Here is a 10,185-nt window from a genome sequence, read left to right as displayed (position 1 = left end):
GTTCCTTGGGCGAGAGGGAGGTAGAGTCAAAGCAGTCAAACAGAGGAGAGAGGAGAGAGATGGAAAGGAAAGGAGGAGCAGGAGGAGGAGGAGGAGGAGGGGAAGTGGTGCCTGACGCAGTGTGAGAAGCAGAAACTGAGAGGAGAGAGACGAAAAAGCGGTGGGGTGGTGGGAGAGAGAGAGAGAGAGAGAGAGAGAGAGAGAGAGAGAGAGAGAGAGAGAGAGAGAGAGAGAGAGAGGTTGAGCGGCATCATATCAGACGCTGCTTTGCATCCGAAAAAATCTCAATCACCTCGTCAGGAGCCGGCGGAGCCCTCTTCCCGGTCACAGCTCCTCTCAGAGACCGCACGAAGACACACAGGACGCGAGCCGGAGGGTAAAACAGTCCAATAACAGAAAACAACAGCAAGAGACACCGCACGTACACAACACCGCCAGAGGCAGCGCGCGCGGACCCGCCGTGGTGGAGGAGCGCCGTCTCCCCGCGTGCTAGCACATCTGGATCCAGATCAGGTTAGAGTCGCATCTCTCTCTCTTTTTTTGTTTTTTTTTTTCAAAAAAAAAAAAAAAAAAGCATCATAGAGAGTGTTTTGGTTCATGTATGTTGTCTGCTTTTTGGGGAGGACCGGAACCGCATGGCGCATGGGCAACTTTGAAATATGTCAACATCTATATGGCGTTCCTGCGGTTCTGAAATCAGCCTATTGCTCTCTGTTTGAGTGTGTTTGCGCGCGTGTGTGCGTGCGCGCATATTGGTGACGAATGGAAGGAATTCAATGATTGGCTCGATCATCTTATCTCCAAGCCCTTGTGCGCGCTGATAATGGGGATTGGTGAGGGGAGCGGGAGAGAAGGTGGGCGAGGGGGGAGATGGTGACGGGGGGTGCAGATCCAGATTTAAATGACCACCTCTCTGTCTGAATGTGTACAATGGATTCAGTCTGAATTCTGCAAATTCGGCCAGAGTCTTATCTTTGGTATTTATTGATGAGTCGGACACGTGCCAGGTTTTGTGCACTAATGAGCCGGTCGCTTGGAATTAATCACGTCTTTGTCCCAGGACGGGCTGCAGTGCCGGAGTCCTGGAATCCGTGCTGCAGTCCGGGACGGGAGCAGAGGCAGTCCCTATCCAACATGAGGCATGCTGAACTGTAGCTCGGAGTTGACAGATTTGAAGCATTTTGGTATTTTAAACTTCAGTGCTTTCATTACACCTCAGTCAGTGCCCACAGGATACAAAATCTCACGAAGCAGCAACCTATTAGATTCCAATAGGCACGTGCCTCCTGGTTTAACTAAAATCTGGTTCTAAACAAATACAGTTGTTTATGCTGTCCCATAGAGGTTAAGTTATTTTATTGAAATATCAGTTAAAGTGACAGAGGTTTATTTTTCAGCTTAAGGAAGCATAAAATAATGGTGACTGTACCGTACCCCACCTGTTGCTGTGCTCTGCCAGTAGGGTGTTGGCGATATGGATTTAGAATTTTATCGCAATATTTTGTGGTACTATTGTGTTGATACAGATAATGATAAAAAAACAGCTACTTCTCTTTTTTAGGCAATAAATAGTATTTCAGGACAGTGACCTCATGGCAGAGCATTCTACTGCCATAATCAAATATTGTTCTTGAAAAGCATTCTTGTCTTTTCAATACGTTTCTTCAGGACACCACATACTTAAAAAAAAATTATTTAAAATGTAGCACTTAATAGCATTTTGGAATTTACTGATATTTATTGATGCCCTTGCAAAACAAAAAGTGGAAGAAATAGCTAAAGTAACATTTACAATCTATCAGCTTTGTTTTAAATTAGCATCAATAATTGAAATTTATCATGACAATGATATATCAAAGTAGGTTTTTCACGATAAATGATAAACAATACGATAAAAGCCCAGCCCTACCTGCCAGACAGCTGTCCCAAATAAAAGTTGGTAAACTTTTTCTTTTGCGTACAAGAAAGACAAATTCGGCTACTTGGATATGCAGTTCAGCCTAGAAAAAAAAGAATAAAACTGAGTTATCACTTCTGTTATGATTGTTTTCTTTTCAAAAGTATGTAAGACCTAAATTGCCTCTCAATAGCAAGGCTGATCTCTCTATTCCATCTTAAATCTAAATTCTCTCTTTAGATGTTTACTGGAAGCCAGAGCGTAAACTGTTTAAAGTTTGACAAGTAGAAAGAAGTAAAATGAGCTGGAATTAGAGTATCAGCATCATCATCCCTGTTTTTTTATTAACTCTGTCAGCTAGATGCCTCCCTCTATAGGAGAGTATAGTTAAGGTTAAATTATAAACTTTGCTGACCAGCAGACATTTATCTTGTGTGAAAACAACAGATCTTCATCTCTGATGTCAAGAAAACTTATTGTCAGTGCATCGTCTCTGCAGATGTACGTTCAACAACAATTTAGCTTAAAAGCAGAAACATGTCATTTTTGCCACTGATATTTTAATTTAAAAAATTTTATCTCACAAAGAAAACAAAGATTCCTTAGTTGCTTTTTTTTTTACACTTTATTACACGTTATTATTACAGCAACCTTACATTTGAAGAAAGTAAGGTAATACAAATGTCCATGCTTAACATTTTTCAACCAGTTTTAGTTAATCTAATGTGAAACATCCATGTCTAAATCACTGTCATGAAAATCTTATGTACACCATGTCTGCACCTTGCTAGACTGTTTTTTAAATTGTCACAGTGAACTGTAATTCTGTGAAGCGTGCCTTTAATCGTAACAAGTTAAGTAATGGTGAATTCACAACAGAAAAAAAACATCACAACAAACAAATCTTTACATTTTAGAGTTGGTATGAATAAAGAAATCCTGAGACACAGGTGCACTAAACTGTAAATTTTTTTTCTTTAGATTCAGATTTATTTGTTTCCCAAATGGGTAATTGATGTTTAAAGGGGCAGTACTACATATTTTCCAGTGCCTATCAGACCTGATAGGTACATTTTACTATGCGCCTATCAGGTCACTATATTATAACAATGCTAAATAAATTCAAATATGGCTTAAATGAAAGTTGACTTTGTAATTTATTGCCTTGAAATTGGGTCTCTGTCTCTTTAAGAAGCTCCTGCTCATTTTGAAAGTCCGCCTTCAGGAAGTGCAACACAACATGGCTCCTCTATTAACCCTTTATCAAAGTTTTACCAGTATTTCACTGAGAAGTAGCTCGTATCATGAGTTCAGCAGATGTTCAGTTCCTCTAGATGTTTGCTAATTGCTGCTGGCTAGTCTGAAGGAGCTGAAAGGTAGAGGGAGAGGCTTGGAAACTGCAGTTCCAAGGAGGAGCTGCGTCTCAAAGGGAGGTGAGGGGGGTTAGATCCACCCAGGAGTTTTTACACAGCTGAATGGTTGCCATGGAGATTAAAGGATTTCTCAAACATGCATGAAAGATTCAAAGCAACACTCCATGTATGTGAATAACATTGTAGCGCAATGTAAAGCTCAAAACGTAGATTTTACATAATTCTGCTCCTTTAGTGTTGACTCTTATTGTTCAGTCATATTATCTGAATTCCTCAGTATTGCTAAAAGTTACATCAATTATCAACATGTTCAAAAACAATATAGCATGTTGCTAATTTATTCACATGCAACGTGGGTGCTTAAGAACATTCAGGGCTTTGAGGATGGCACCAAAGCATGCAAGCATTGCTTACTGCCATGATGAAAGCGTCAAGAAAGCAAACATTTAACGGAAGAGTAGCATTTATCCATCCAGTAGGAATTCACACTGAACATGACAAAGAGCAGCAAAGCTCTCATAAGAGCTTTAGATGTTCAGAAGCTCCAACCGAGCATGCATGCCCCAACTCAGACAGAGATGTGTAAGCACCTACCTCCACGGCGTGTTTGAGCAGTTCAAAACACAGGAGCTCACTGGATGATCCGTGAGAAGCAAAGTCACTCAACCAGTTAAACGTTGGCTGCCCCACTATCTTTTGTAACGGATGTTGTTGCCACTTCGTCCCACAGGGCATGGACTACTAACAGAGTTTTCCCATTGACTGACTCCAATTGTTGGCTGAGTGCCACAGACAGAGAGAAGGAAAGAGAAAAAGAAAAAAAAAAAAACAGAAAAAATGAAGGCAAAAAGATTAAATGAAAAAGGGCAAGGGGACTCTGATCATTATAAATAGACATGATGTGGCTCCAGTATAACGGCCTCATTCACTCGTTTTTTGCATATTATCTTTTTGGGGATTGAGAAATGATTGACTGGCTGGTTTCGGGGCCAGACATCCTCTGTCACAGTGAAGCAGTCACTATTTCTGGGAATTCATTGATAACCATCTTTGAGGTTTGCTCATCTTGCTTTCATCCTGCATTAGTACTGCAGTGCTTGCTGCAGCAGACACACGAGTTGTAAAGGGGCACTTCAGATAGAGCAGGGAGGGGGGAAAAAAAAACCCAACAACTTCTTAAACCTTAACAAATCCTGCTCAATAAAGCCGTCCGACACATCTCGCTATGCAGCTACACAGCGAAAGCCGTTTTGTTTCTGCTTTGGCAGCAGAAGTGTCAACGGCGGTGGAACTCTGATGGTTACGTCCGTAATAAGGCAGGAGGAAACATTAAAAATCAGCTGTAATGAAAAGTGACATCTTTAGTGGAGAGCAATTGCCGGCATGTCTGGAAGTACAAAATGGATGAACAATGATGGGTTTAACGCCGGCGCTGTCACATCAATGTGAATCTCTAGTTCTGCTCTAACCTTCACCTGAAGTTTTGAAGGACTTTTTTTCTCCCTTACCTTATCTTTTACCTTAGCTCCAGTCTTTGTGCCTGGAGTTGTGCTAGAAGTTCATAGAAGTACATCGGTTCCCAGCTCAGTGTGTCCGCACACCCTTAAAGAGTCTTAAATTCATTTATCTAAAATCAAATCCTTAAAATGTCTTAATTTCATTTGTTTAAAAATGTAAATTGACCTTTAATATATGAATCACAGGTCTTAAATTTTTGTGGTATTACTATTTAATCTAGTATATTCCATGTAATCTTTTTTTCTCATTAGACTTTTCTGTCAGGCTAAAGTTTGAGGGTAATGCTTGAGTCAGGTTTGAGTTGTTTCCTCATTGCGTTCTGTGACTCGAGGCTGTTGAGGATACCGGTACCTGTTAGCCTTGCTAGCCAGTAAATGTACATTAGCAGCCATGTTAGCAGGAACCATTGGCTCTGGTTCCTGGAATGGAAATGGAGGAAAGAGAAAAACTAGTCAGCTTAAAAAAAAGCAAGCTAGCTAGCTAACAAGCTCACTTTTTTGCCTCTTTCATGGTTTAAGTTCAAATTTGTTAATCTTTGACGTTTGATCACTTCTATTGCCAACCCATATGATCCTTCATTCATTCTGTGCAAAAATACTTGGCAAAACAGGTCTTAAGACTGCTTCTTTTGTACAATTCTGATGCGTTATAGGTCTTAAGTTTCATTCAAAATGATTTGAAAAGATCATAGAAAGTCTTAAATTGGAATTGGTGGAAACCCTGCATCTACTTACTACAGTTTCCAGAAATATGAAGCTTGTAGTTGACTAAATTTCACCATCAGATCACATTAGTTGTCATGTGCTGTAGACGTCCCTAATTCAAGAGAAAACTGCTCTTTGTAGGCACGTTGAAGCGCAGAATATTCACAGCGTCTTATGTCATAATGTTGATCTCTGTTGAGAGCGAATGCCCCAAACTGTGGAAGCAAACCTGCATGCAAAGTAAACGTGACACCTCTCCGCTGGCTGGATCTGGAGACATATTTTAAGTATTCAGCGCATCTGCTGAGAAACTGTCCAAGATATTTAACTCAGGTTTGGGTTATTTTTAAAAAACAACTTGGTATAATATAAATGCTATATTCTGAAAAAATAAAGTGTCAGATTTGGTTCTTGTTACATTGAAAAAAAAAGAAAACGGGATCCAACTTAAAAAAAAAGTTATTTGTTACAAGTAATCAAATTATGTTTATCCAACTAAATGTATTATGTCTGTGAATTATTATTTTTGACAAATAATTTCTAATACATTAGTGTTAGATTTTAGAATTTAATTTCAGGTATTTAATTGAACAAAAACCCATTAATGATTTGATCCTTTTTATCTTTAATAAACGGAATAAATGCACAACTTTTTATTTCAAAAATAAATTTTCTTAATTAAAACACACCACTTTCAAAATAACTCTTTTTTTCCAATACAAAATGTTTTGATGAGGGTTTTTTTTAATTACTCTTTGGCATTATCGAAATTGTTTTATTTCGCCAAACTTAGAGGGAAACACTTTTTTTTGTGTCACATGTGTCACATAATCAGCAACTGGGTGCTGCCACTGGTGCAACCCACGAAGAAGAAGATGACAGACAGGAAGTAGTCAGAGGATGATGGTGTTGCATGTTTTTTAATAACTTATCGCATGAACAAACTTATGTATGATTTTATTTGCGTTTCTTATTTAATGGAAACACCACAACTGCAAAATTGTGTTGTTTTCTTACTTAGTGGAATATAGTCAAAGTCTTGCACACGTTTGTAAAATAGTGATTTGAATCAATCTGCTGGGTTTTCCTTGATAGAAACTTTCTCAGCTACTTTGACTAATCAATTGATCATACGTTTGATAAATGGGATCAGTTGGAGTGTATGTATGACTGAACTGAAATAATTTTTTTTGTAAAGCACCTCTAGATGACAATCGTTGTGGATTGCCGCTGTAGAAATCAACTGAACCGAATACTTTTTAGAGCCATGAGCAAACTTTGAAAATAAAATCTTGTGTCTTGAAGAAGTGGGAGAGCTCTACCACATGATTAACCTGAGAAGCTTAAAACCAGAAATTTCTTCACTTTAAATACTAAAATACATCAGCAACGTTTATGTAAATGACGCACTTCCAAGGGTAAAGAGAAGCGCAAAAGAGGCGTGACACGGCCCTAAACATGCACGCGCTGCTGATGCACACCTTCCAGCCCAGAGTGCACACGCTCAGGCGAGCACACGGATTAATGATGTACCACCGTCCCTGCAGGGGGCTAGTTAGCATTTCAGGAAGATTGCACAAACACTGGGGAACTGTAATTAGGAAGTTATTGTTACAAGTTGCAACTCACCCACACATACACAGTTGAAGGCACATACACACATGCCCATGCAGAGAATGCAAATAGAGAAAAGAGGGCACTAGTTATTATCGGTACTTACCTATCAGTCATTTGCCACGGTCTTCATGCTAATGTTTGTCAGGCCTGAGAAAGGCAGCAATAACATGTCACTGGCTGACATGTAATTTCCTTGCATAAGTCAAAGAAAAAGATAAATATTGAAACACAGGACCACCTAAAAGCATGATAAAGGGAAGCAGTTACATTAAAGGAGGGATATGAAATGTTAGGTTCAGGAGAGCTTGTATAAAAGTTTTATATGACATTCAACTTCGTCATTGTTTGTCAAAGCAGAAAACTCGTTCTAAAATGCATTTTTCTTTCAGAGAAAGGGCTTTTGTAAGTCGTCTGGTACAGTGTTGTGTAAACAAAAAACAGATTTTTTCTTTTCCATTACAAAAAAGACCTTGGATGTGTAAATGGCAACACAGACGGAATGGAGTGGACATTCTAACTTTCCCTGTTATTCCAGCTGAGCAGAAAACGTGAGTAAGATTCTTAAATAATCTCATCATTGGAAACACTTTTTTGCCTCAGGATTGTAAAATAATGTGAACCTTGGCTTCAAAGAGGAAGCTGCAACTCAACCGGTGTGGCCGTTAGCTCTAGTAGATTAAGCCGCACACAATTAGGCTGTTAATTGCACTAAGAACCCAATTAACACAAAAAAAATTGGAGCATTTTTAAATGGGTATGTTTAGAGACGGTCAATGCCATCCTCACCAACTCTCATGCCCTCAGGGGCAGATCTAGAAAAATATTGATGGGGTGGCAAGAGGGGGGCAGGGATTTTTTCAGGGGTGGCAGCATATGCCATTATGTATCTATATAAATAAAATGTCTCATTCTCATGTTTAGCTTACACAGGCCTAACATTGGACACTTAATTTACTTGATTTACTTGTTGCAAAATATTGTTTTTAACTTGCATTTTTTCAAAATGAGCTTCATGTAGCACTGTGGATTAAATATAATTTCTTAATATATTATAGTTAACTATTTTTATATCTTTCATACTCCTGCTAATTGATATGTATTACTGGATTGGACAGCGCCTATTAGTCACTATGTGATTCATTGAGTTATGTCCAGAAAATCATTTTATCCCAATGCAGGACGAGCAGAAATCTGTCACAAAAATATTTGTAGCGCCATCATTTGTTATCAGATTATCGGTTATCAGTTTATATCTATTAAATACGACTTAAAATAAAGAGGAGAAAACTGATGTTTGATAAATTCTCTGTGAGACAAATCTATAAACAATTTTGTTTCCGTTAGTTCTGTCAACATGCAAGAAGGGGCAAATTAATCTTATATTGGTCAGTCATTTTATTTTAAATATGCTGTAGGAGCCGTAGTTTGATGATTAGTTCAGTTTTTGTCGCTTGTTTAACTTTTAGGAATTGCAGCGGCTGCAGACAGTGCGCCACAATAAAGGTACAATAAAGCTGATAAACAAGTGAAGAACCAAACACCACTTCTACTCTGCCTTTTCTCGCTCTGTGTCGGCTTTACATGGACCCGTTGCCATGGCAACCGACAGACAACAGCTCAACGAGCAGATACAACAGAGATTACCGATCAGGGGAATCAACACCAAAAAACAAACATTTCCCACACAAAAAAAGTAGCAAAAATATCAAAACATAACATTGGGTCTGTTACATTATGCCGTAAGGCTTATTGTCTATATTGCCATTATTAATAAGTTTTCGCCTGAGCACGGCAGTGGTTGATTAGCTGATTTAAACAGCTGCTCTTCCACTTGGTGGGCGGGTTGTCCTGTTTTAGTGCTAACCAGGGGTGAAAGTAAGGGGGTACGGCAGGGTACTGCGTACCCCTAAAAGATTTAGGGGGGGTACCAGTACCTGCAAGAGAGTGAAGCAGCTGTCTGCTGTAAAAAATCAGTGGGTTTATATCAAGCCTGAAAACCTAATACCGTAATGGACTGAACGTTTTTAACACAATCTCTGGTCTGCTTGTGGAGTGCAGGAGGTTGCCATGGCAACGGGTGTGCTTAAATGGCAGAGAGAGACGGAGAGTAAAAATGTGCGAGTGGTTTAGAGTTGATCACCTGTTCAGGTTGTTTTACCTTTGCCTTGGCGCATCACAGCCGTTGTAGTTTCTGAACATTCAACAAACGACAAACTTTTACTAATTACCTCGTTCTTTGTGAGTATACATCGATCACAACAAACATCAAACATGGTAAATACGTTTCATTAAGTATTTAACAAACAAATGGATTCTACCGCGATAATTATGTGAAATTAAATTAATTGTCTAATATAAAAAATAGTTTGGTGCTGTCGGGCTCAGAGTCTGAGAGGCTTTTCCTTTATCAAACAATTTTGTTTTTTGCCTCTTATTTAGAGGAAATATTGATGTTGATGAGACTTTCTCCAAAATGATAACCTTTTTCAACCTTTATAGCTCCATTTTTGAAAATGAGGCTCTAACATTCACAAATGACATTGAAATAAAATCCAGTCCAACATCTGGTTTGAGGTGATTCTTCTGGAACCTGTTGGAGGAAAAATATCCCAACTTCAGAAGATGAGCTTTAACTTAACAGAGCTCTGTGGTTCCTCCTGTCAGTATGAGAGTCAGGGTGAGGAGGCGCCATGTTAGGAAGAGAAGTGGAAGCTGCAGGATCCATCCATCCATCCGTCCGTCCGTCCGTCCATCCATCCATCCATCCATCGAGAAAGAGAGAGAGTCTCCCTCTGCTCCTCCTCCAGAGTCTCCCGCTGCTCAGGGAGGCTTAGGCCTCCCTGTGTTTTGTCCGAGGCTCTAACCCCAGTGCTCTTTGCCCCCTGCACCGGCGCCGTCCGCTGGACCCACCTCCAGGGTCCACCTCTGCCTACTGGATCATTTCAGTGCAGATTTCAGACTGTGGCAGGAAGCCGGAGTGCCCGGAGAGAAACCTGCAAACAGGAAACTTGTCCAATATTTTTACTTTTTGTCCTCTGGTGTCTGATCAATTCTTCTCGTAAATGTAAATGAAACC

At 39.6% G+C, this 10,185-nt stretch overlaps 1 protein-coding gene and 1 long non-coding RNA gene across 3 annotated transcripts in view; one reads left to right on the top strand and one right to left on the bottom strand.

Moving 5' to 3' along the window:
• Positions 1–207: 207 nt before the first annotated feature.
• Positions 208–10,185, top strand: part of LOC103457085 (protein ELFN1-like) — a 128,053-nt gene continuing 118,075 nt past the window's right edge. Inside the window, exons 1-2 of one of the 2 annotated variants that reach the window (XM_008397060.2) lie at positions 208–513; positions 8,594–8,596. The gene's annotated coding sequence lies outside the window, so the exon portion shown is untranslated. The remainder of the gene's footprint in view (positions 514–8,593; positions 8,597–10,185) is intronic. The other variant, XM_017306031.1, reaches the window with a different exon arrangement.
• LOC108166462 (uncharacterized) overlaps positions 9,852–10,185 on the bottom strand; it is a 23,346-nt gene continuing 23,012 nt past the window's right edge. Inside the window, exon 3 of the long non-coding RNA XR_001776822.1 lies at positions 9,852–10,102. This is a non-coding gene — a long non-coding RNA (uncharacterized LOC108166462). The remainder of the gene's footprint in view (positions 10,103–10,185) is intronic.

Source organism: Poecilia reticulata, linkage group LG1 (genome assembly GCF_000633615.1).
Source record: "Poecilia reticulata strain Guanapo linkage group LG1, Guppy_female_1.0+MT, whole genome shotgun sequence".
Classification (NCBI taxonomy): Eukaryota; Metazoa; Chordata; class Actinopteri; order Cyprinodontiformes; family Poeciliidae; genus Poecilia; species Poecilia reticulata.
Note: the sequence above shows the minus strand (reverse complement) of the source record. Positions and strands in the feature narration are given on the sequence as shown.